Source organism: Ixodes scapularis, unplaced genomic scaffold, assembly GCF_016920785.2.
Source record: "Ixodes scapularis isolate PalLabHiFi unplaced genomic scaffold, ASM1692078v2 PGA_scaffold1__304_contigs__length_218370807, whole genome shotgun sequence".
In the NCBI taxonomy this organism is placed as follows: Eukaryota; Metazoa; Arthropoda; class Arachnida; order Ixodida; family Ixodidae; genus Ixodes; species Ixodes scapularis.
This window is the reverse complement of record NW_024609846.1, coordinates 126,834,149-126,855,127: the sequence shown is the minus strand read 5'-3', so window position 1 is coordinate 126,855,127 and position 20,979 is coordinate 126,834,149. Positions and strand designations below refer to the sequence as shown.

Below are 20,979 nucleotides of genomic sequence, written 5' to 3'. Positions count from 1 at the left end.
TGAGAAACGAGCAATTACTTTCGGTTATTTGACATACAGGCCCCTCTCGGGACACCTTCCGGACAAAAACAATAAAGCTAGTTGTCAAAAGCGCAGCAGACAAAATGTTTACGCATGTGCAAAGACATGCACAGGCACGCAGATAGACACATGTATAGAAGACCCGGACTCTCACGTTCAATATCGACATTAGGTAAGACAAAATCAGTAATGGAAGCGACATTTGACCTTTTGTAGCACGTCCTGTAGCAGGCAAAATATTGGTTTGGAGCAGCCACTGACGCTTTTGGAGCAGATGCCAACATCTGTTAACACATCACTTGAGAATTAAGTGATTAGATCTCTAAATGAGTTTATTTATAATAGTGATCAAGAGTTCCTCTCTGATACTCGAGCATATTACTTATTACCGCTTGTGCTAAGAATAGATAGGGCGTAAAAGTAACACAGTATTTTAAAATAAGGCTCTAGTCAGAGTATAGGCTTCATTTACGATGGGTATTAACAAATGGTTGAAAAGTGAATCATAGCTCAACATTTCACTGGAATAAATCCACTCTCGCCCCTCTATTTTACACTCGGTGGTTTCTTTAGCCCGTAAAAATAATTTCTGTAAAATTCCAGAAAAAATTAGCATATCCGCTAACACGTCTACCAATAAAAATGCACCCCCCAAGTTTTACCAACCTGCCAAACTCGAGACTCTAATATCGTAAACTGCAAAAACAACCACCCAAAAATATTATTAAAGCCTACAGTCGCGCTTTGAATTTGACGCTGCTATTTAGCGGCGTAGGAACCAGTTAGGTCAAAGTTCGCTGCTCTTTCGATCGACAGCTGTACAGGAACTACCGTGACTATCGTATTTATTCAAATATATATATATAAACTCGTCTTTGCTTCTCTCTTTCTCTCTCTCTCTCTCTGTATCCCTACTGTGTTACTTTTTTTTTAAATTAGAGATCGATTTACAATTAGGTCATTTACCTATTTACCTATCATTTACCCGTAATAATCCTGAGCATAATTTGCGTGCCTATCGCGGTAAGCCAGGCGTTCCCCCGGGTCAGCCACTGCTCCTTGCACACCAGTGCAAAGCAGTGAAGCTCGACGCGCGGCCGCTGGTGAAAGGTTGTGAAAGGTGACGCTGGGCGGCGCACCGCCCGCGTCAGTGTACCGGGCGCACGGTACACTGAAGTCACGGAACGTAGGCAACGTGGCAGACATGCTAATCAAGTGATCTCATCAGGAGTACGAGGCCCTGGTCCTGCTTTATCACAGTAGCCGCAATCAGCAACCCTACTATTCTGTAAAGCTTTCTCCGGACTCCAAGTTCCTGACATCGACGACATTGTTTGAAAATTTAGACGATGTCGGCAATCAACCACCCAGCGCATCAACCTGCTAGAGCGGTTGATGCCCAGCATCGACGGCTCTGGCCGGTTGATTCGCAGCGTCAAACTGCGACATCGTGGCATTTGTCACCTCCTTGTGCGTGTTGCTTCATCGGCTTAACCAATCGAATGCAGCGAATATCCCGTGACTTGCACTTTTAGCATGTGTCTTTGTGGTAGTATGCGTTCGAGCCTTCGACTGTGCTCTGACCTAAGACAAAACAAACCATGTGGTCAGTAAGGACGCTGTGGAATTCATATTTGTACACTTTTTCTTTCCTTCTACCTCTCTGAATCGACCAATGATAAAATATATATTTTCTCGCTTTAAGCCTCTCTGGGCGAAGGTGTAGTCTAATTCTTAACAAAAGTGGCATTTTGGCGCAAGATGTAGCAGACTTTCGTTCACGAACCAATATGGCGCAAATGCCGCAGCACTTCCATCACTACTGGTTTGCTGAAGAGCGTATGCAGTAAACATGTTTGGAGCACATTTTTCACCCTCGTTCCATTCGTCCCAGTGAACATGTGGTTTATCTATAATAGGCACTTTTGACGTTAGTAAACAATTAATTCAGCACGTTCTCACATGCACGTCTAGAACATAAGAAAAGAGCTTTGAAGCAAATTGGAAAGTAAGACAAACACACCTAAAATGTTTCTATATAGTTCTAAAACAAAACACAGTTCAATTCAAATCTGTGTGCGCAGCATACCACTAAAATTGATATATGAGTTTTTTTCTTCTGCCAAATGGGCCTATCTTTTGTATTTTTGCATTGTCTCGTACAGGCCTTTTCAGCATATTTGTTATGTATTATTTGTTTCATTGTTTAAATTTCAAATTTCACCCATCATGTATGCTCTTCGAGGCACTTGTCAAGTATAACAGTAAATAATAAATGACAAAATACATTAATTACTTTGTGCAGTGCGCCTAATTTAAGAAATCTAAAAAAGAGGGGCATTTTATCTTTATTCAAGCGTTTAGCTTCGACACTCGCCATTTGCTTCTCAGGAGCAAACCGACATTCGTCTTAAAACCACGTAATCTGCGTTTAAATGAGCAAAGGTTGAACTAAAGCTGAAATCAGTCATGTATGCATGCGCGTGTTAGAGACAATTCGCAAAAGCGAAGGTTGCTATGGAGTTTTTCAATGGTGGCTTAGATGTCGTTTTACTTAACTTTTGCTTCCTATTCGCACGACTTTGCGGTTATCTTAAATGTGGCAAATCAAGGTCGGTAGGGGCTTCAGGGTGAACACTGTAACCTCGACGACCTTTGAGCGGCGTCGAATCCTTTCTGCATTTATATTACACGCGCTTTAAAATTTCCAAAGCGTGCATCTTCGCTTTCCAATATAAGAACAAATATATATGCAGTATATAAAAAAAAAAAAAAAAACTTTTCGCAATATTTTTTTTTTTTTTGCGTTGGGTTCGTCTAGTACGTGCTTCGAGTTTCATTTGCTACGATCTCCTTGCACAGCAGACATGAGCAATCGCACCGTCGAACGGACGCTTTACATCCGCCTCAATTGACTTGCTATCGCACCAAGCAAAACACGAAAAAAAGAATGAAAAAGAAACTAAGCGAATCGCGAGGATAAGAAAAGGCGGAAGCAAGCAGCACGTATTCAAACAGGCGAGCGATACGCCAACATTCGAAGAACGCCGGATGTTGAATATTTTTGCACGAATGATTATTATTATTGTCATTACTATATTTTTACTGCAACCTAAGAAGGGTGTCCAGATGAACTATATAACAAATTTGTGGTGAACAGGGAATATATATTATGCGAACTGCAATGCAGCGTAACGAGTCGTCATTTTTGAACCAGCGGAAGCAAAAATAATGCATCAAGATATACCAGGTATTAAAAAATTAAATGAGCAAAAAAAAAAAAAAACACAAAAAAACAAAAAAAAAACAACGTACGTATTCCGAAAACAGAATTATTTGAAAGAAAATTCTCAGCTATTCATCTTTTCACGAGGCAGTCTTCCAAATCAGACACAGAGAGAATAATCAGAACCAGTTCACGCACAATTTAAAGGCCGGATTGCCAATATACCTGCTGCCAAATTAGCCAAGTACCAAAGAGAATTTCGGGAACTTAGATACACGGTCTGCACTTCACTCGCCTGATCGGTGTAAAAAAAAAAAAAATCGAAGTAAATAATAATAATTAAAAAAATGGCGTTGGCAGGAGCTCGCGCAAAATGTCATGTTTTTTTTTTTTTTTTTATTCATTTCTTTCTGCTTTAAAATAGCTTTTGTGTAGATGCCATCACATGCCCGTAGCGCGTGTAACACACTTCACTCCGGGCGTGGCCTCTGTGATTTTTGACATAACGGGCTTTGCTTTGCGCGCAGAGGTATGCGCGACAAAACTCTCGGAGGCTGGAGTTAATATAATGTACGCTAGAGCTTTAGATAGCGTTAATGTGCTGTTGAAAATGGGAAAATAGAGAGCAACCAGTCGAAAATTGACTTCCGGTAATGCATTTCTATGGGGAAAAGCGGGTGCCTTTCTCTCTCTCTTTCTCTCTACACTTGTTTATAAGAGCAATATTACAAATAATGGTAACGTATAGTATAGTAAATAGCTTAGAGAATTTCTCAGTCGCGTAAATGAAAGCATTATTCAGTTACGTTTTTTTTAATTTTTAATTCATAGCCCTAGACATGTGCTAAAACAGCTTCATACACGCATTTATGCGCACTGTCAGACACTATTAGCGCGAACACCACGTCTGCGCTTTTCTGGATGGGGGATTTACTTGTGAAACGAACGAAGGACATCTAGAGAACTACGAGAGATGGCCAAAAACTACGCAGTAACACTGCATCAGTAGCTCCCTGTGCATGTAAACAATGAAAATAAAGTGAGGCTAAGTAATATAGCCCGGTTTCCTGTAAATAAGTACTGGTCCTTTCTCGCTGATCGTGCATATGGGCGAAGATGCTCGTTCCGCGATCGATAGATCACCCGCACGCTCGACATCTTGGAAAATGGGGAACAGCCAAGAAGCCGGAGCCCCGATAAAAGCTGCCCGGCATAGGAAATAACAGAAAGAGACGGCTTTCATAACCAACGTACATTGTTCTTTGCGCATCGAGTGTTTTTATCCGCTCGTAAAGATGCATGACGCGGTCATTTTTATATCGTGCCAGGACTGGCGTATTAACCAAATATTGGATGCCCCGACATGCTGGCGAACCTTGAACAAACTCTACGTTTCACTCGATTTTCATTTTGCTTAGAATCGTCGCTCGTTTTTACACACCTGCCGTGGAACGGAGGTTTTGGGCTTTAAATATTGCGAAGTCTAACATCGTTCAATGATGAAGCAAAATGCGCTGACTGACGCAATTACACTTTTTAAAATATTAATAAAGGTTCCTTACCATTCCGTACGACCCAAATAACAAAAGTGAACCATTTTATTTTCCGGCGAAGAGACAAAACGCACGTGCGTTTTTTCGTAGGAATTCACAGGAGCACCGCAAAAGTAAGACTGCGCTCGCTGTTTGCTTCACTTTGCACCCCGAAAGTCGCGCAGACACTAGCGCCGATCGAACCTCGCATTATGATAACTCTGCGTTTCGGAGCATGGCCTCCGAAATTTTTTGGCGCGCAAAGCTTTCCAATATAGAAATATATAAACTAAAAACTTAAAAAAAAGAAAACTAAAAAAAAACGTCCAGAAATATTTGTCGGCGTCAAAAATATAAAATCAGTTTCAATCCGAAAGACACCGAGAAACACCTGCATGCCGGGAAATTTCTACTCCAGCTAGGCCTGTTCTTGTAAAACATTTTCCACTCTTGCCCTTGAATTCTATAGAGCCGCGATGACGCTTCTCGCACATGGCACACAAATCACGGTGTTCGGTGTACACATGATGACATCTGACGCCACATGCCTGCATGTTTGCTTCGAACATGCTTAAGTCCTCAGACTGTCTTTGGTATAATCTGACCGAGGATTTTTTTTTTTCCTTAAAATTTTTTTCCCGGTAATTGCCGTTTTTAACGTTTGTCCATAACAGATCGCAAGAATACGTCAATATCTTAAGATATATATATATATATATATATATATATATTGTGCACGACGCTACCAAATCTTTGTTTGGGCAGCAGCTTACGCAGAACGTACGGGTAGAGTTTTATAAAACGAAAGTATGGAAAAGAAGCGTAATGCCCAAGTTGAACACGAAATCTCAGCGACAAAATGTGGACTTGGTGCATAATTATACACGCTTTTGATTTTCTCGCTATATTTAATAAAAAAAAAACGTAACAGTCATTTAAAAATAATAATGTTCATCTCTCACTGTATGCACCTAACCTTTATCAGAGAGTCAGACACCTTCGTGTGTTTTGTTGTTTTTTTTTGTCTTTTTTCCGCGCAGTTGCGAATGTGAGCAGATAATTTGGCGGGCCTCCGACAGTGGCAAAGTGGTCAATCGGGCTAAATGGTATAGTGTAAAAATATAAATTGAGCGCCGAAAACAACAAGGACCAATACGAAGTAAGACATAACTAGCTGCATTGTGTTGTTGTCTTACTTCGTCTTCGTCTTTTTTTTTTTTTTTGTGCTTTTATATTTGTAAACACCGACCCGTAACACACCCACAAGCTGAGTTACCCCCCCTCCCCCTCCCCCTTGAACAAATTCCTATACAAAGAACAAAAACCTCCTGGCCTCCAGACATATAAAGAATGTCGCTTCTTTTCTTTCTTTTTTTTTTCTTTTGTTTTGTAGTTTAAGCACGACAATGTTTGACCAGCTAACCCGCAGACTTTTGCCCAGGTGCAAACAAGCGCCGATACGTCTTGGAACAATAAACTCTGCCCGAAATATCCCCCATGGGCACGCTCGGCGGGCAGCGCACCTTCATCGACGCTCCCGACTCTTCGTATCCCCGGCCAACTCGGGGGCCAGACCGAGAAAGGCAGCGACACACGAAGAACACGACCTTCCCCACCGAAAATAGTCCAACTGGGAAGTAGCGAGAGCCGCGGCTGCCGACGGCGTTGGTGGCAGTCGGTCGCGGGCTTTTCCCGCTCGCAATGTCGCTTTCTCGACGCCGTCTTCTGCTTGTCAAACTCGTCAACTGTTCACGAGAGAGCGGAGACTATGTTCAGCTTAAGATTGATCGTGCGATCAGTCTTAACCCGGCGAGTCATCGGAACCAATCCCGTGCCGCGTGAGCGTCACGTGCCCCGTGGAAGAAGAGCAGCAACACGCGGAAAACGCGTAGGCACGTGCCCCACTCGCAGTGCTGGATTGGCCGGAACGTCCTGTAGCGCCCGCTGCGTTCCATCGCAAGGTGACGCGGGATACACGGCCTAGCCTTTACCCGTCTCTTTTTGCCCCAGTGCACGTGGAGATATGCGCTTGGGCCGATCACGTTTCTTAAAGACCACGCGTCCTAAGGCAGCCGATCACGTTTCTTAAAGACCACGCGTCTTAAGGCATAACATCGTATCAGGAAATTAAAAAAAAAATAAAATAAACGAAAACGAAGTGCGACGTGGGGGACATTTTGTAGCGATGTAAAAATAGGATACAGGAAAGCTGCCGCGAGCTCTGGTAAATAAAATGGGTACATCCACAAAAAAACTTGGAAGAAGCTTAAAGGAGCAATGCAACAATTTTTGTACTTTGCGCAAATACCGCTTAAAACGGATCCCTAACGTTAATGACCTATGAAACACGCGTTCGTTTTTCACCCCAGGCAATAGAAGTCTCAGAAAAAAATTAAAGAAAAACGAGTGGCGTTCACCCCCTCAACTCGCAGCCAGAACAAGCGGCCACGTGATCTGGAGCCGATTATATGCCGCCAGTGTTGATCATAGCCACGCGCTGGGGTTGGCAAAGCTCAGGACACGCGCTGAGTTCCAGACATTGTTATGGCTCGGCTGTTGTCGTCGTTGCAGCGATTGGACACCGGTCACAACCCGAATGCTTCTCGAGCTAGCAATCGTCACGAGCCCAAGTCGAGTGCTCACGCAATGCTCGGGTCCAATCTATGAACCGCATTCAAATATCGTCACTTGGGTGTACTGCGATCCCCGAGTTACGTCATCAAATTTTGCAAAGGAGAGATTGAATGAAAATGATCGCTTTTGTCCTTGAAATTGCACCGCAACAAAGGAGTTTCTTGGCCAATGGCGTTGCGTGTTAGTATCCTTGAGTCCCAGGTGCGCCAGTAAGCTCGTGTAGAGAGAAAAGCATTCCAATTGAATATCGTTTCACAGCTCCTTTAACACGCCCCGAAATTGTTATTCATTTTTTTGCCAGGCGATTCATTACGGTGTCGGAAGACTACTCAATCAATATTTTGCTATAGCGTCACGTATATTTTTAATAAAGTCAAGACAACGCAACTGCTCGAAACCGAAACTGGACTGAGGAGGAAGAAGCAATATACAGGAGGAGAAAGTTTCTAAAAATCACGTGACTGTGCAACGTTCTGCTTAGAATCAACGTATTTAGTTTTATTCGAAGCAACAACAAAATGGGTATCATATTTTTTGTCTATTTTTATAACTGAGTGTGTGCCCTCGATGACCCAGGACTTTGATTACCTTTGCTGGTTCCATCTAAACCATAGAAAACGGCACGTGACGACGGAGAAGAGAGTGAGCACGACTCAAACGGGCCATTTCTCGATCGGCAGTTTTTGAGCGGAAAGAAAACGAATTTCGAGCCGCAAATTGTGTTCCGGGTAGTTGGGCTCTCATCAGTCACGTACAAATAAAAACATTGGCGAGCATAAATACTCGTTGCCCCTTTCTTTTTCCACTGCGTATCTTTAAATTTCTTTATATATATATTTATTTATTTTCAGGAAGGCTCGTGTAAAAAGAATTATAGGTCAACGAGTTCGAATGTACCATCTTGTCTTCTGAACGCGTGGGAGGCCCATTTTAGACAGAGTTTTGCTGCGCCCCCTTCATAGACAGAGCGGACGATTGGTTTTAAGAAGTGTTAGATCAAGCGCTCGTGGGGAGACGCAATCACCTGAAAGGGCTAGAAAAAAAAAATGCGAGAGCAGGGTCGGGTATTTTCTAATCTTTAGACGCCTCTGGAACGTTCGCTGCCAATTAAGTGTGTCTCGGGTACTGCGGCTTGAGAAAACCATAGGGAAATCTGCATTGGGGCAGGAAGGAAGGGGGGCCGTTGCCACGGGGCGGATGTATTTTGAAATTATCTAGGTACTTTCATTTCTCGTCCAATTCTGCGTACACTATGAAAAAAAAAAAAAAGTTTTTTTCAAAACAGTTTTTTTTTTTTTTTTGTCTTTTTACAGCGGCGTGTTTAGTTGCAAGGTGTTGGGGCTGGCGCGTCGTTGGCAGCATTTCCTCGAGCAACCACAACCGAAAAAGAAAAGTTCCTGAATCAATGTTCCGTACGAGAGCAAGGCAGCAAATCACGGTGAACGACACGCGGATCCCAGCGAATGACGAAGCATAATGATGGCGCACATGGAGTTTTTCGGCGGCCTAACAGTATTGCGAGCTTCGCCACTGTCACGAATTTCTCCGTGTTCTAGAGGAAAGTGAACTCACAGGCATTTCAGTTACCTCGAGAAAGAAAGCCACTTCGCGTTGCTCGAGAAGTTGCAAGATCCACCGCACCTCGCCGGCATGTCCGGAATAAAGTATGCGAGGAAGGGCAATTGCTAACGCACGCTCGTGCAACAATATTGACACTCCGGCCCGTGTTGATTGCAAGTTCTGCAAAGTCAGGGGAAATGCGAGGTGTAGCGGCGTTCCGGGGAAATTGACACGGTGGCGGCCGACCTCGGAGTGTTGAATCCCGTGGTGCGCAGCCGACGCCGGCGCAAACGACGATTATCTTTCTCTCTCACTAAAGCCGCGGTCACTGAGCTAATACATCACGCAAAAAACGCTCTGCACACGATGTCTTTTGCGTGAGCAGCCTTACCAGAGGATGCGCATAGTTCAGCCGGAGTCTGCGCGGAACAGCGCCCTTTTTTTATTCGAAGCTTTTTAAAGGCCAGCACTGTCTTCTTGCGTTCTTTTTTCTCGTTACGTACAAGTCACCGAAACATTTGTGTCTCGAATGTCACATGCCAGGCTATCTCCTCGATTGGGTGGCCAAGCTGGATGTAAAGCGCGGATGCCCTTGTGACTCGTGACGTAAGCAAACGTAAGCTTTCGTAGCTTAACGTAACGTAGGAAACCAGGGCTGCGTGAGCAGGCCTTTACGACCGTCACGAAGCGAAGTCGTGTTCGTGCGTAAAAGCTCCCCGGCTGCACGGATGTGCTACGCCCGACTATACGGAGAGCAAATCGTCTGCTTTTTGCGCGAGAGTTGCGGTGACGTCAGAACAACGCCGCGGGCTCTTACTGGCTTGGATTGAAAAGACAGTGGGTAGACCTCAATGCTAGATGCCTTCGGGTCTACCCATTATTTTTTTTTTTTAATCAACAAACAAGAGCTCGGTTTTTTGATATCATTGCAATCCCTGAGCAAAAAGCAGACGAACTTGAGATCCGCATAAACGCCGAAAAACGAATCAGAGAGCGAAAAGCGCGAACGTAAACCAAGCCGTTTTTTAAGTTGTCAGAGACCGTATAGAGCCAATAGATAAGCCATGCTTAGAGTATATATAGATACTTCATTTCCCAACTTTCGTGCGGGGGCCGCCATTTTGTTGCCACGGTGCAGAGCGGGCGCAGTTGGCGACAGTTATGCGTTACGGAGATGCGACTTCCTTGGCTGTACGTACGGAGTGAGGAAACTCGAGAGACAATATCGCTTTACTTTGTCGCGGATTGCTTCAACATTTATAAAGTACGAAAAAGCGTTTCCTGCATTTATTACTGATCAAGCTTCAAATAATTGGCAACAATAATTTTAAGCAACAGCGTTTCTTGTTCTTTTTTTCTGAGCTTCTAGGCTAGGTGGTGTGAGTTACCGCCCGCTATAGAAAGTGCCGCCATTAGTATCCATCCATCCATCCATCCATCCACCTGGTTATTACAGTGCCGTACGTTACTTTGAAGCGTGGATTATTTAGTGGCTCTATGCGTGGCTTAGGAACTCCTTAGCTAAATTATTATATACAAAACACGGTGCAAGAAAGTATATGGCTAAGTGCATCAGTAAAATTTTCGAGAGAAAAAAGCGTTACTACATATAATTTTCGAGTGGATTCAAGTCTATTGTTGTAGACATATTGGAACCGATTAGTAGTATAGCGTAAGAAAATTTTCATGAATGTGGCCTCCGGCTTGTCTACCTTGCGTGTTAGTTCTTTTCTGTCCTACTACGTAATATACGGCGAACAAAATTCGAGCTCAATATCCTTTTACGTAACTTTTTTAGCTTCAGGGGCCCTCGCCCGTACATCACCGAGCTTAATCAAAACAAGAACTAAAGCGTACCCTATCGAAGAAGTGTCTTAGCGAGCACGCTGGCAGCGATCTCCAAAACGAGCCCAAAGCTTACGCCGAAGATCAAATGTGGTTTCAGCTACCGAACTGGACATCGCCGGGCTACGTTTTCAAATACTAAATACGCACTTTTGTTTTGAAATTAGAACTCGGCACACCCGCGATAAAAGACAAAAAATAGGCAAGATGGTGCCAAAACATGCTTATCTCGGCTTTCGGGCGTAAGTCACGGATTTCCCATGCACGCGCTGTACATTCAAAAATAAAACGAGAAAAGAAGAAAAAGAAAAACGTTTTTGAGATGCAGAAAGTTCCGCGTGTCGAGTTTGGGAAACCTTGGCTTTATCCGCGCCGTAAACAGAACGTCCTCGTGCGCGTTTCAAAGCGCTTACTCTGATGGTTAGGTATAAGGCGGATATGTACCCACCTACTCGTTGCCTTGCTTAACGACAAGTCGCGTCCGCGCACGCTCTGGCGGTAGCAATCTTTACGAGCAATAAGATCGGAATAACCAAAAGGGAGATTAGGGTTGCTTCTAGTATGGATGGTTTAAGGAGCGAAGTGATTTATGGATAGACGCGACTCTGATAGCGACGAAGAAGATGGAAAGCGGGATTAAATAATGCATTCACGTTCACGGTCACATTGCGACGGAGAAAGCAGTTTTACCTTGAAAAAACGGCGGCTCGCTGTTGAAATGGATGGCGTGCACGCGACCGCGAGATGTTTCATAATTTGCGCGGTATTATACGCGTGTATCATGTACGAAAACAATCGTGCACGGGGGAGCATCTCGTCCGAAGTTTGGACTATTTGGGAGTAGGAAGCGTATGAGCAGAGTCCCGTCAAACCTTGTAGTTTGACTGTTTTGAGTGGACGCGTAATAGGAGGGAAAAAGCCGTACTTCTATTATCTCCCGCTAGTACCTCTCAGCATTTCTTTTTTAGTTCGTCGTTTTCATTTGTGTATTTTAAGAGCACGGTGTGCAGAACAATCGAGTACATTCGTGCTGCATAATTGAAGGTAGAAATAAGTCTTGAACAAGATTTTGACGACCGAGTTTACACCGACGTAATAAAAAAGTAAAAGAAAAAAAAAGAATCCGTCTTTCGAAAACGTGTTTTTTACTTCGTTACTAAAAAGAAAAAAAAGTTTAACTTAGCCGCGAGACGGAAAAACCTCACAATGTTATTTCTGTCCTTTCAGAAACGTCGATGAATTAGTAATCCATACTGAGTAGGCGCGTTCTTTCTTTTTATTTCATTTTTTTTTTTTTTATTTTAGGAAGGCAGGAGATCGGGTTGCTCTGGTCTTACGTCTTCGGGTGGTTTATAGTCGAAGCATACCGTATGATAATATTTTTTTACTATTATTTTTATGTATCTCGTATAATCACTTCACGGGTCACGTCTTGAGGAAAACTTTGGGTAGCGGTGTTCCGAAGTTCCGTTACTCAATCTTCGTAGCCTTGTACACCAGTCGACTTGATCTTGATTCACAGAGAGCGGCTGCAGGTGCGTCGAGCACGGAACGTCACCCGAGTTTTTCGATCGCGTATATTATCTTTGCTCGCGGATATGTGTTCGCCTGGGCTGAACTTATTCTCGTTACCGTTCATTACGTGGATCAAAAGAGACTCCATTGTTAATCGCCTACATGAACGTCAATTTATTGGCGAGGGATTTTTTTTTTTTTTTGAAGTAGCGTAAATTATGAATTATATAGATACCAGTCTTAATTTTACAAAGATGTTGGGCAACCAGGGGATACATACTCCGTAGATTTCAGCTAAAATTGTTTTAATAAATTACGTCTGATTCACAATAATTTGCGTTTTAAAGTATTTCCGACCTGTGAGGCTGGTATTTTATAATTCATCATTCAACCGTATATATATTACCTCGAGACTCATTTTCACCTTAAGGAAGTCGAAAAATCGATATTAAATAAAAAATAATTTTGTATTTTAAGGTGTTTTCTAATAATAATATTATTATTAGTAAAGTTTAGTTGCATTAAAAAGTAGAAGATGCTGGAGGCCTGCAGAAAAAGGATGTCATATTCACACCTTTACAAAGCCAAAGGCTCCCACACTGACAGATGCACAGCATGGATGACTCACCTAATAAATAAAACAAGCAAAGATAGTCCGAGTATTGGTAACACAAAATAATGCATAATTTTCAGCACATGATGGTTAAGAAAAACTATAGTCTATATGCACATAAAAAAAAAGACTAAAGCTAAAGAAGCTATGACGTCGACAGAAAACGTTTGATCCGCATAGAATAAGATTGACATAAAAAGATAGACAGACAGAGATTTTATAAAAACGATATTCGTTTTTTATACAAAGTTGAAAGTTGAAGACGCGCTAAAAAAGCTTCGTTCCTTAAAAGAAATATGCTTTGGCTGAATAATTTTTTACATACTATTATTTAATAATCTTATCAGTTTGTTTGGTAGGAATTCAGAGCATTACGCAGTCCTGCAGGTGTCTATTTTCCAAGGTTCATTACTTTGCGTGTTATATATGTTCTAGCTTGTGCTCTTAGATTTTTTAAATGTCGTAAAAGACGTCTTATTTCTCGTTTTTGGTTTGTAATGGCTTCCATAGTCGGAAATCGGATATTTTTCTTATTGGCATTGCATTGCACTTTAGAAATTAAAATAGCGCATGATAGTCATATGGCACATTTTCTACCATTCTCAGAAACTTTTTCTTTGTGGTATATAAATTTTCTGCAGATATTCTTGATTGTTGTTTTGTGTTCAACGCAGACTAAATGACGGTATTTAAATCTAGTCATTTTAAACCCTCTTTTTTATGTATAGATTTAAGAAAAAAGTAATATACGAATGTGATCGACAAATTAGAGGTTAGCTAGAGTCTTACTCTTCCGCAAAGCACTGAAAAGAACCAATCGCTGCAATCTAGTCGCAACTCGAGCCCGCCGCTCACCCGCGAGAGCGTGCACAAAGAACCAGAGGAGCGCGTACGGCGGCGGAGACGGTGGCATGAACTGTCGGTCTTGGTGCTGATGTTACCGCGTGGTTTTAATGCGAAATCCTCAACTTTCCCATGGAGTTACACAGCTGGGCGTTGTCTGTAAGCGTCTGTAGCAGCGGAACGGCAGTTAAATTCCCATTGGCCGAAAGCACAGCAACGCAGATGCTTCGTCACGCAAGCCTGCGGAGGCGCTCAAGGTCAAAGCGGACGCGCCTCAGCAATAAAACACAAAGAAAAGCACAGCAACACAGATCCATCGTCCCGGAAGCCGCGGAGCCGGCGGGGTTTGCCGCGCCTGCGCAGTGGGAGAGCGTGTCGCCGCCGCAGCGCCGTGCGCTATACGATGACGTGGCGCACTGCTTGTAGGAATGCCCTGCGTGTAGGAATGCGTCGCATTCCTAAACGTAAGCATGTTAAGTGTCCTCCTGTAGTTTTGTTCGGCGTGCTCGTGCATCGTGCAGTTTTAACGAAAAAAATAGAGTACGCCTTAATAGAGAAATTGTTGTGTTCCGCTTCGCAACTTTTAAGAATCAACATGATCAATTTGTTAACGCCCGTCATTATCTCCGTCTCTGTGACATGCTCCTGCCGTGATCGCTTCGCATTTGCAGCCAAATAAATTTATATTTGCACACTGACCAGCGTCAGCGAGCACGGGCATGGGAAATCCTGGAGAATCTATCCCCGTCTCTTCCGCCATCTTGGAATACCGGCACAGCCATCTAGAGGGCGTTGGGGTTACAAATACGGAGAAAGCCCTGCGAATGGCAGGGCTGAAAATATGTCTAGATTTAAAAGTAACAAAGATACTACAGTTTGCGACATGGCACTAAGCATTGCGAAACGCCAAGTTTAATGCCACAATTTCTTTTTTTTTTTTCCAGGCATAAAATATTTTCAGCGCGTTATTCACCGAGATCCGTCCGTACAGCGATAAGCTCTCCTAAGTGCTACGCAAAAAAAAAAAAAAAAAAAAATATCGCCTGCGGTTTTTTTTTTTTTTTTTTTTTTTTAGCAGTAAATTTTGCGTTTAAAGCGTTTCTGGCAACCCAACAAAAAAAATTCACGTTTGAGCCGTTTATATGTCCGCGATTTCTCCGATTGTTGCGTCGCTCACAATCGCATGACTTTTCTAAGAAGTGTAGGTTCAGCCCTTTTCTCTCCGTCGCATTATTTCGGTGGTTTCGTTTCTCTTTGAAAAACAATAATAAGATTTTTTTTTCTGAACTTGAAAACGTGTCACATATATGGTAATAATTCAAATATGTGAGTGAGCGTGTGTGTTTTAAATTTTGGCGCATCTTCACAGGTATTTTGCAAAACTTTTCGTGCTTAGTGTCACAACACATCTATAATAATAATTCCATTTCGTTTTCTTTCTTCTAGTAACTTTGGGGCATCTTCACTGTTTACACATAAATTTTTGTGCCTGGTGACAGAACAAATCTTAGTAGTAATTGAAATATGTTTTATTTCTTCTAGTAATTTTAGAAAATCTTTGCAGTTTGTGCAAAATATTTGTTTTTACTTAGAGTCACAACACATCTAAGGTAATAATTGAAATGCGTTTTTTTTCTTTTAGTAATTTGGGGCATCTTCACTGTTTGTGCACAATAATTTGTGGTCTTTATACTATCTTATCACCACTATATTTTGTATTCCTGTGCCTTAGGAGCTGTAGATGGCAACTGTCATGGTTTTGTTACACTGTACATTTTTTAATTATGAAAATTTGAAACACATGCTTGTCAGCCCTTTGAATGACGCCCTTTTTGTTATTTTTAGGTATTTTGAAATCAAATAGGTCTTGCACACATTATTTACGTTTGTTGCTCATAGCATTCAATGGTTTACAAGAAACGAATTAACTTCGTTTACGATACTCTCTTAAGCAGTGGTCACTCAAGATACAAAAGATAGTCTGCAAACAGGAATCACCTCAATATCCGCGGTTCGAAAGCCGCGTGCCCAAGTGTTCTCCTTGAACTCATTGCCATACGGCATTCGAAGCACAAATCTCACGCTGGCTTGAGTTCGAATCTGTATGCAGACTTTCCTTTGTATGGTGTAAAAGCAGCGTGACCCCGGCTTTAGGCTTACTGTTGCCACTCCCCACGCTTGCACGAGAACATTGATTTGTGTTTAGCATGTACGTTGCATCCAAAACATTAGCAAAACAAATTATGTTGAAACTAACACCATATTTCGAAAAAGGAGATCCAGTACGATTAACTGTAACATTTTTATGTAGCCATAAATATTAAAAAAAAAAAGTTTTCCGTGGAGCATGTTTCATTAAGTCGGAGCACAGCCAAATGCACGACTTAACAGAAGCACAGGCACGCAGGCTGAAAGCACAATATCACGTCGTATTCTTTGAATAGCTTTATACTCAGCTATTTATTCTGTAATGAATTATTCAATGTGTTTCACCTGTGCACGCGATGTCAGTGTTTCATCATTTTCGTTTTCCTCTTTACGAAAAGCAGAAAATGAGATATAAACAAAATAAAACCCCAAGATCCGTCACATCGTAGTTTGAGATGTACCAAATGAACGATTTACGCTAAATTTGGCGGGCGAGACATCAACTGCTTAGCAGACGGTGATGATGTGACCATAGTGGCCACGTCACGTGACGCTTATGAAGTCTCTGTGATAGCATCACTTCCGTATCGCTTTTTCGTGTCGGGTTCCTTTGTCTGTGTGTCGCTTTTTTTCTATCTTTTCTTACCCGCCCCCCCCCCCCCCCCCCCCCCATAGCCAGTCCTATTCTACAATAAAACGGACATCTGTCGACTTTCCAACGAAAAAAAATTACGGCAACCAATAACTGTCATTTACTGGTTCAAACTAACCAAGAAGGACGCAATGATAATTTTTTTTATTCGAGCGGAAAAGTAATCTCCGCGGAGACCCTGAACACGAACGCTTTACGTAATCCCATTTCGCGTGGCATGTCTGGTTAATGGCTCAGGACGCTTGTCTTCGCCAAAACATTGGTTGATCACAATGACTTTTTTTCTTAACGTTTCCTGCTTGGAAGTTAGACGCATAGATATATTCAAAAGCTCATGCACTGAAAAATACTGCTCATCCATTTACTTGCCGTAGAGTGCTCCAAAAGCCAATCACCGAAGTTACCAAAGAAACTATGCAAATGCCCATTATAAGCACATCGTTTCACAGGCACACCCCATCCTCCCTGTCACGCCTCAAACCACACTTCAATGTCGAGTCATCGATAGGTTTGCCTCGTTATTCGTCAAGCTACCTCACGTACAGCGTGTCCCCCCTCAATAAATTACAATGTTTTTTTTCCTCTGTTTTTTCAGTTACCGCTCGTTTAAGTTGGAGCCTGAGAAAGACGACGCGTACACGCGTGTGCGTGCTCACTCACGAGCGCATCCATCCATTCAGCCGCGGTGACAGCGTCAATTTCAGCCCCCGCCCATTGTCTCCAGGCAGTCCCGAAGCCGCGGCGTCTTGTCGGACAGTTGCGAATCACCGTGCCGTGCCGGTTTGCCTTCCTGGAACGCTGCCCGAAATGGCTGCCTCTCCGACTCGAGCTCAGGAGACCAGCCGTCCGTGCCAGTCCCGTGCCTCCGCCACCACATTCTACGGCCACCGACAGAATGAGAACGGCAGGAAGGTCTTTCAGTCGTCCCTCCTCCAGTGCGACCTTTCTACCTCGCTTCGGCGCTTCGTGAGCCTCGACCCTGCACGCGCAACGCCGAGCACGACGGAAGGCAAGCAGCGCGTGGATAGGTTGCAAAAAGAAAGGAAAGGAACGGAACTGGGGAGGTCTAGGAGCATTGACGAAAGGACAAGAATGGAAGAGAGTCAAGGAAGATTGTAGGGAACATTTGTGGATGAAAAGCAGCATTGGGGGTTTGCAGCACTCTTGGGATTTGTATATTTGTGGACAGGAAAGGATTCGAGAGAGGAAAACGTAGAGCACATAAGATGTATAATAGTAAACATCATGGAAATCGAAAATGACCACGAAATACTAATCATAGGAGATGTGAATGCTCACTTGGAGGAATTTGATGGTTTCACAAACGCGACAGAGAGAATGTTACAGGAGTTATGCGATGCCTTAGGTCTGGTGCTGGTAAATGCACAAATCAAATGTGAGGAGAAAGTAACATGGGAGAGGAACAACTCTTAATCGACAATAGACTACTGTATAACGTCTCACAAATTGTACAACAAATTGGGTTGCATGGAAATAGACGAAGAAGGAATGAAAAGCTTAGGGAGTGAACCATAAACGAATTAAGGTTAATTTTGGTAGGACACAGCAGGAACCAGAAGTACAGAAGCAAGGAGACAAGGCAGGTTTTAGTGACACACAGCTGAAGGAAATATCAAAAGGAATGGAGGACACAGTAGCCACACAGGCAGAGGAAGAGTGGTCGTACGATAAGTTAGTAGAAATATCCAAAAAGGAGTTGGAACGAAACAAAGCCAGATTTAAGAACAAATGCAAACACAGGGAAAACGCTGGTGGAATAAGGAAGCCAAAGCAGCCAAAAATCAGAGACCAGAGTCATCCGGGGAAAATAGACGAGCAAAAAAAAAAAAAAAGGGGGGGGGGGGTCACTTTAGCAGAGGAAATAGAAGAAAAATGGAAGGACTTCCGGGAAAAGAAGTCAGCAGCATATGCTGTGATCTAGGACAAGATTGGAAAAGATTAAATGAAATGGACAAGGGAAATTAACCGAAAATGATAGAAATGCAGCCAAGAAATTTTGGGAACACTTAAGTTCACAGGGTAGAAAGACAGATGCGTCACCACTCATTAACTACTGATGAGGGACACAGGTAGAAAGGGAGGAGACATGCCAATCTATTAGGAGCATAATTGAGGAAATATATTCAGATCTAGAGCATCCAAAAAAACACAAAAAGAATAGATTATGGTGACAGCCAACCAGACATTAGCGAAGCACCACAGAAAACACCAAGAGAATAGAAAAGAGCCAAAAGCAGAGCGTCAGCAGAAACATCAACGGAACCAGTTGATGTTATTTTGCCCGATCCCCCAAAGGTCTGCCTGGCGATCATCTTCATGACCTGGCGATAGTTAGAGAAACGCACTGTCTTGAAGGGGGAAAGAGAAAATCAGTTTTTTGTTTATTGTTTTCCAGGCTAGATGGTGCAAGCTACCGCCGTTACAAAGGGTACAGCCCTTATCATTCATCCATCCATCCATGGACACGTAGCATATGATTGGATCCGAGTCGTCGCCGAACGCTGACACAGCACTCGTTTTCAATACAAGCTGAGCCGAGTTCATGCCGAAAGATGACGGAAGGCTCGTGTCCAATACGTTGTCAGAGTACGTGATCAAGCAATAGAGGAGAGGCGATGGCGAGGAGACATGAAAAGGGTCTATTGGACACAACTTCCGGATCTCGTGTACCGAACCAATACGTGGTACGATGACCTTGAAAGGTACGACCAAAGTACTGCCGAAAATATGCTCTGTATACGAAAGTTTTTTTTTAATATATTATGCATGTTTTGAGTCAAGCGTTGGGAATGTTATCGGCGCTACAGCAAAAGTTTTTCCGTGTGCATGTGGGGGCGTTTGTGTGGCCCCTTGTTTTGACTGCCACGCGGTCGTAGCAAAGCCGAAACGTGGGATAGGGTGTCCAGTTGCGCCGAACGGACGTGGACGGGTGTCGTGTGAAGCTGTCAGGCGTACCGACAAGTCCCTTGCCTTCCACGGGGCCACTTGTATTGGATTGCTCGTGTTAATTTCGCTGGCTGCGAAGTGCTGCCCGGACGCCTTTCTGCAGGCGGTCGGGTTTCGGTTTTGAAGATGCCTCGTTTTATAAGCGGCAACGTATTCGTTTTGGAGTCGCGTCATACAACACAGCGTGGGGTTGTATCGATATGAGATCCACGCAAATTAAGAAGGATGTGCAAAAAAAGGTCTTCCTACTGCATCGGTCTTTTTAAACATAAGTCAACAGCGAGAGCGGTATGGTACCATTTAAAATTGTCATCACTGAGCTCAACTACAAAAGAAAAAGTTTAAGTCGATACCATATATTATACAGAAGCTAATTCACCTTATCTTTCTTATACTATATTACGTGGCTAGTTGACAATTAAAAATGCGAAAAGAGATCGAGATATTATCGTGGTTTAGGTTTCGGCCACTATAATTGTGATGTCAACTGCCTGTTCCTGATACATTAGACTTGCATCTGCTGTTGAATTCAAACTTATTTTCTTTCTTCTTTTTAAAACTAAACCGCAGAAAAATAATTAAGATACCCGTTCTTTTCAACACACAAGGGACTTAAAAAAAAAACTTAAATGTGAAAAAAAGACAATGCCGCGTGAAGGCTTTATTAAGGCAATTCTCAGTTTCAAACAAGTAACCTTCTATCTTCAGGTCGGTGTGGTGTTTAAAATTAAATATCGGCATAGTGATTCTGCAGCGTTATGTTGTAGGCAGCATGTAACCCAGAGATGGCAGTAATAAAATTCATGTAATAAAATTACAGTAATTAAATTACTTCTTGCGGTAATGGGCAATGTAGTGGATTACTTTTCTAGGCCGATAATAAAGCATTGTAATGAATGATTTTCGGGCAGTAATTTTGATAAAATTACTAATTACTTCTGAAGTTACTTTTTTCTAATTTAGATCGTCCGTTGCTACGGAAAAGTCATTAAAGAGACATCAGAGCAACGGCCATCTTAACACAAAGCTTCGTACAAAGAATATGACAGACGCACAAAGGCGGACTTGAAGGCGATGGAGATGCAGAAAAGCTTTCGTGCGAAGACATTGCTGAAAGGCCACGACGGCTTACGAATTCTAGACAAGACAGATTCACTACGCCACGTCATCACGACGGTGCCACACTCCGTTCACCCCTAATCCGAAACTGTGGCGGGAGTCAAAAACCCGCCGGACCAATCAGCCGCCTCCTTTTCATCATCTGACCCGGCTCTCTGTGCCTGAAGATGGGAGGGAGCGTTATCGCGTGGCGAGGGAGAGACGTAGTACGATTTGTGTAACTAGGACCTAGCTTCCACCGCAGGCAGTCTCAGTTTAGGGGTGAATGGAGTATATACTTCGTTCACCCCTAAGCTTACTGCGC

The 20,979-nt window shown here is 43.0% G+C and overlaps 1 protein-coding gene and 1 long non-coding RNA gene across 2 annotated transcripts in view; one reads left to right on the top strand and one right to left on the bottom strand.

Moving 5' to 3' along the window:
- The window catches only part of LOC121836151, a 197,171-nt gene that overhangs the window by 47,165 nt on the left and 129,027 nt on the right, over positions 1-20,979 (top strand). The window lies entirely within an intron of this gene.
- The window catches only part of LOC120846751 (carbonic anhydrase 2), a 143,394-nt gene that overhangs the window by 28,365 nt on the left and 94,050 nt on the right, over positions 1-20,979 (bottom strand). The gene's annotated exons all lie outside the window — the stretch shown is intronic.